This window comes from Macaca mulatta, chromosome 9 (assembly GCF_049350105.2).
Source record: "Macaca mulatta isolate MMU2019108-1 chromosome 9, T2T-MMU8v2.0, whole genome shotgun sequence".
Lineage (NCBI taxonomy): Eukaryota > Metazoa > Chordata > Mammalia > Primates > Cercopithecidae > Macaca > Macaca mulatta.
The window spans coordinates 94,588,391-94,594,390 of record NC_133414.1 but is presented as its reverse complement, the minus strand read 5'-3'; the positions used below and the strand labels follow the sequence as shown (position 1 = coordinate 94,594,390).

At 32.8% G+C, this 6,000-nt stretch overlaps 1 long non-coding RNA gene across 1 annotated transcript in view; it reads right to left on the bottom strand.

Moving 5' to 3' along the window:
* Positions 1–252: 252 nt before the first annotated feature.
* LOC114669989 (uncharacterized) overlaps positions 253–6,000 on the bottom strand; it is a 364,550-nt gene continuing 358,802 nt past the window's right edge. The window contains exon 3 of the long non-coding RNA XR_003719382.2: positions 253–334. This is a non-coding gene — a long non-coding RNA (uncharacterized LOC114669989). The remainder of the gene's footprint in view (positions 335–6,000) is intronic.

Below are 6,000 nucleotides of genomic sequence, written 5' to 3'. Positions count from 1 at the left end.
CATTAAGCTAGGAGACAATTATAATTTAGTCACTAAAGAAACCTGTAAAATATAGTTTAAAAACTGGCTAAAATAATCATATTCATCAATAAATATGCAATTTCAACATTCAGCTAAAGAAGAAAGAAATTTTCTAAAACAAAAATAAAATTTTGTCCAATCATGTTTAGTTAGCATAAAAGGTCTGGAATGGTTATGATGACATTTTATTAAATAAGGCAAAATTTAAGTATAAATATTGAGGGTCACGATACCTGTTTAATTGGTCACCATTATGAAGTTTCAGTTATTTTTAGAGTCATGGTCTCCATCTAATGGATCCTAAACAATTCAGCTGAAGAGAAAGACAAAGACAGAAATAGAATGGAGACAGTATAGGGCATGGAGAAATAGAGAGACAGACAGAGAGAGAGAGAGAGAGAGAGAGAGAGAACGCAAGAACTTAAAGTTTAACCAAACCAAATATTTAGTAGAAAAACATATTTCTTTCTTTTCTAAAAAGCTGAGCTGGACTACTCCTAAACCATCCTGTCGTTTCTCATAGCTATATAGTTTGATCCCTATGCTTTCTAAAATGTTACTACCTAAGTCTTGGAATTAATTCAAGTTTATAATTTAATTTGTATTGAATTACTAATTGTTATCATAGTTTAACTTTTTAAAGCAAATATAGGAATTTGTGAGATTTATTGAGAATATAACTTCACTAATACAGAATGGGATAGCAATGTGCCATTGTGCATTTTAAGTGAACCATAATACGTTTTTTTTTTCTTTTTTGTTCAAGGAGAATTTGAAGCTAAATTTCAGAAACATATAAACCTATTCTTGTAAAGTATACAGCTCATTCAGCAATGCACATAAAGCTGAATCACCAAAGTATGCTGATTGATCAATAAAGTTTGTGGCTACATTTGTAAAATGGGTGAAAATTAAACCATTTCACTATTTGGTTCAATAAGTTGAGTGCATAATGGTTCAAACAGTATTTTATGCATTTTAAGTCAAGTAAATTGTACATTGCAAAGTAGTCAACCGTGAAAACATGCTATTTCAGTGATTAGGTAAGAATATTAAGTTTGAAATAAAATTAGTAATTTAGACAGATAATTACACAAAATGCTGGTGAGCCACTGAATTTTCTTTTATCTGTCTCTAACCTTTAAAAACCTTTAGTATCTGAGCTTCTTTTATACATAGCTTTTCTTTGAAAGCTACTTGATTGTTACTGGTAGCAGGCATGAAAATGCATTTATTACATTTGTAAAATTTATAACATATGATAGCAATTTATAAGTTTGACACATATTGATGTAACTTAAATAACTAAAATCATGCTTTAAAAATCTGATTATTTATATGTATGTGTAACACCAATAGTTACTTCCAATACCAAGAAATTATAACATGGTATGTGATAAGGTAGGTTTTTCAAAAAAGATTCAACTCTTTCAATTGATTTTCCATGTGGTTATGGTTATAAAATGAATGTCTCTTTTGAATGAGGTTTTTGGAAGAGGCCATTTTTTTAGGTACTATGGTTCAGAGACACCAAAGTTTCAATTACGGCAGCATGTAGAACCTTTGATCCAAAGGCTCCACCTGGAAACACTGGTAATAAGAGCAAGATATCTTTTCTAGTTGCAAGCTGTCAGTGGAATGGTGAGTAACAGACTTAAGCAAAAGAGGATTCAATTGAACAGAGGTTTATAATCTGATACTTGGTCAAGACTGGACATAGAAAAAAATATATATCAAGATTGCCTTTCTCAAGGAACCTATCATTTTTTAAGAAATTTAATCTTACGTACAAAAGACAAAGCAATATGAGACATTAAAATATAATTGTAATGTCCTAATATCTGTAAAAGCAACAGGTGCTATGACATTTCATAAATGGGGAAGGCTTTGTGAAGCTTATGTAATTTGAAATATAAATAAGATTGTGAAAGAAGAAATGAGCAACATCTGCAAGTCTTAACCTTGCTATGGCAAGAGGACAAGAGAATAATAGAAGTTTCAAATGTAAGTTGTTTTGGAAACAGTTTAGTCAACCTTCTCATGTCATAAGAATTGTTTAAAATAATTCAGCTAGCTACCTTAAGTCTTTTCAATTCATCATGTTGCCCACAATATGCTATAGAAGATTAGCAGTTAAAGTTGAACAGGTAAAATATGCCTAGATTTTGGGTTGGATTTAATCTTATCATTGGAATTTGCTATAGGCTTTTAGAAATAATAGGGACATGGGAATTGGAGTATTTTAAGAAAATTATAATTTTTTTCTAAAAGGGTTTAAGACAAATGGAGATTACTGATAAAAGATTAATTAGTTATTGAATGACCCAGGCACGAGCTTATGGAGAACTAGAACTAGGTAAGTATTAACAGAAATTAACTCTTGCCCTACCCTAATGGAAGAATCATGCAAAAGAGGTGCAAGACACCGGAGGTGGCCAGCATATAAAGTCCTAGGATCAAATTTAAATGCCACACTTGTCCTTCAAGTTGCCTGCTTAGGTCTCATCCAAGTATACTTTTCTTTCTTTCTTTCCTGTTCTAAAGCTCCGAAATTTGCTTCAATCTCTTTTTCTGCCTTATACCCCTCAGTTGATTTTTCTTCTGAGGAGGAGGCAAGAATTGAGGTTTCTGCAGAACCATATGGAAGATTCAGTGAGGTGAGGTTTGCTTTGTGCAGAAAGGGAATTCTTAGCATAATAGTATAAATGCTAAGTATAAATATTTATATTTAATCATTGAATATTCAAGAGGAGATATTGTAACTAGCCCAATAGTTTCATAGATAGAATTTGTTTGAAATTGAATTTTTTTTTTAATAAACAGACCTTCCAGTCTGAAAGACTGAAACTTACATTTGTTTTATCTGAGTACCTTCTTCAACTGTAACCCCAGGGCCTCTCAAAAAGTATCAAAAAAACTGAAACTCATTAGATTATAGCATCCAGACAATGAGATGTCCCTCATTAGTCATAATTGCTCCCTTACTCTACTCAAGTTCCTGTTTTCTCACACATAGTTACATTTCTTCCCTGCTATATAAATCCCCAATTTTAATTGGTCAGGCAGATGGATTTGAGACTGATTTCCCTTCTCCTCATCTGAAGCACTGATTAAACCCTTTTTCCTTGGCAAAAATCATTCTCTCACTGATTGACTTTCTGTGTGGCTAGCAGCAGGAACCAGATGGTACCCTTGGTGCATCAGTAACAATGACAACTACAAAGTTCAACACAAGAGTCTTTGCCTCAGGAGGTCTGGTAGTATTTGAAAAATGAGCCAAGAGGTAAATAAACATATAAAAGCTACTGAATGCATACGACAAGAATAGATCTGATAGAAAATTATGAATTAAAAAAAATTATAGACTAATCCTGAGTCTTGGAAGGGGAAAAGAAAATGGGAATGCAAATCAGAATCTAAGTAAAGAAAGTATTTCAAGGGACAGGGAGTGATTAACTATGCCTAAAAATGGCCAGGCCATTGTATAGGATGATCTGAAAGGCAATCATTTTCTTTAGGAAAATGGAAGACTTTGCAATTTCACTCTCAGTCTCGTGGTGAAAGACTGGAGTGAATTAAGAATAAAACGAGACTTGAGGACATGCAGATAGCAAGTACATACATTTTAAAAATAGTTTAGCTAAGAAGAGAAAAAGAAAAACATAAAGAACTGGAGAAAGATATAAGAAATCAGATTTTTGAAAGATGGCTAATAGTGTAACTTTGTTTTAGGCTAAAACAGATAATCCAATAGAGAGTGAAAGACAGATGGAGCTGGAGAGTTAAGAAATCTTGACAGATGAAACACATTTAAATGAGTGAAACATTGTGAGGTCCAAAGCACAAATAGAGTGGTGTCTGCCCTTCTCAGTGAGAGCAAGAATTGTTTATCCATTACATGTGAAAAGAAGCCAGAGGATACCATGAGTACAGATACTAGTGAGGCGTCATTGTCACCATGTTGGTACAATTTCATATTCTAATTTGATGATTTCTATTTTCTTACTAAAAGGAAGCCAACGAAAAAGGAATCAAATATAGAGGAGGAAAGGGGACAAAAGGAAGAATAATATCAGAAAAGGAAGATAGAGGTGCTGGTAAGCCAAAAAGAGATTGCCTATTAAACATAGAAGTGATTTGCGCATTATTTTGGAGAAGAAATAAAGTTTTCTAAAATTTATTAAAGAAAACAGAACTTTCAAAGAGTAATAAATTAGTCAGAAACACAAAATTTTATGTTTATATTTTTTATATCAATGTTTCCATGGAGTTAAGTGGATATAGCTAATTTATACATGATTAAAAGAAAAAAGAAGATTAGTTTTACTTGTAGCTGACTTCATTAAAATATTCTTCCTAAGCCATTTGGAAGGCAAACCTCTAGGTAATATTACAGGATGTTAAAGTCATTTAAATACAAATAATGTATGCCATATTTGCATTTAACAAGTTAACCCAAGTTCATCCTACCTGTAGGGCTTTTAAAATGTTATTAAAAAAATAGATAAGCAAAATATTTTTTTAAGTATTAGACTTCAATTCTCAAAACTTAATTTGAAATGTGGAAAGACATGCATTTTCTTTGATCTCGGTTGGAATTTTGGGCTGAAATCCACATTTGAAGCTGATCTGTGAACTGTGTCTTGTATAACGAACGGATTCATGGTGAAATCCTTTGGGCTCGTTAGTTTTCTTCTATTGAATAGTGATGCTTCTGGGGTAATGTGATGGTCCACAAACACTAACACTAAAAATGAAATTTTTAGATGGTTAAAAAACAAGAAACAGAACAGTGAAATAGTGTACCTGGCCATGTTACTCTTTCCATGCAATACATCAAAATTATTTAGGCTTCATTTAAAGCAGCAAAAGGCAGCCTGATTAATTCAATGTATGCCTCAATGATCCTCAGCCAAACTCATGGTTGTGACATATGAAATATAATTGGTATGAATTGAAATAGCCTGTCTTCTTTCAATCTTTCATAATAATCTTACTGTGTTAAGGCTAACATTTCTTCATAGTAATATGAAGATTGGTGAAGTTTTGTACATGAGGAAAAAAGGGGCATGAAATTTAAGGCACAGTCATCGTGTGTGGCCATTCTTGCACTGTTGTTTGAGTGATGTTAAAAGGGTTATCTGTCTTGAAAACATTTGATGTCTCAGGTGAACACCTGCTACCCCCAAATTCACTATGTTATACCAATGCATTAGTATGAATTTGTGCATTTCATCTCCAGAAAGCCACCACTGAAATGTTAACCTGTTCATCAGTGACATTATTAAACAAATAAATTCATATAATTAGAAAAACTTAGAGGCTATGGGTCAAGAATAACCCATTTTGATCTTCCAAGAATCATTCTTGGAAGGTTGCTTAGATGACTATTCTTAAATTTCAAAAGTTCAAACAAGTTTAGAAACCTCTATTCCTGAAAGAACAAATCTGAGATAGGTAACAAGTTTTTCTAAATCATATTTAAAGAGGAAATTCTAGACTTATATCCAGAAACTATGTGTGTCTTACATCATTCATTATTAGATTGCCTGTTATTCGCTTGGAGTCAATGATTAAAAGACAATTGTTATTGCACTAGCAACAAAGGAAAACTTGGTCCTCAGAAAGCCAAAAATAAACATAACAGATATGGAAAGCCTCTAATTTCTGCCTGTCATCACAAATTCCATGTCATTGCTGGGAGAAGAAAGAGAGAAAGAAGCAAAGAAGGAAAAAGAAAGAAAGAAAGAGAAAGAGAGAGAAAGAAAGAAAGAAAGAAAGAAAGAAAGAAAGAAAGAAAGAAAGAAAGAAAGAAAGAAAGAAAGAAAGAAAGAAAGAAAGGAAGGAAGGAAGGAAGGAAGGAAGGAAGGAAGGAAGGAAGGAAGGAAGGAAGGAAGGAAGGAAGGGGTAAAGGAAGGAAGGAAGGAAGGAAGGGGTAAAGGAAGGAAGGAAGGAATGAAAGAGGGAAAGAGATGAAAG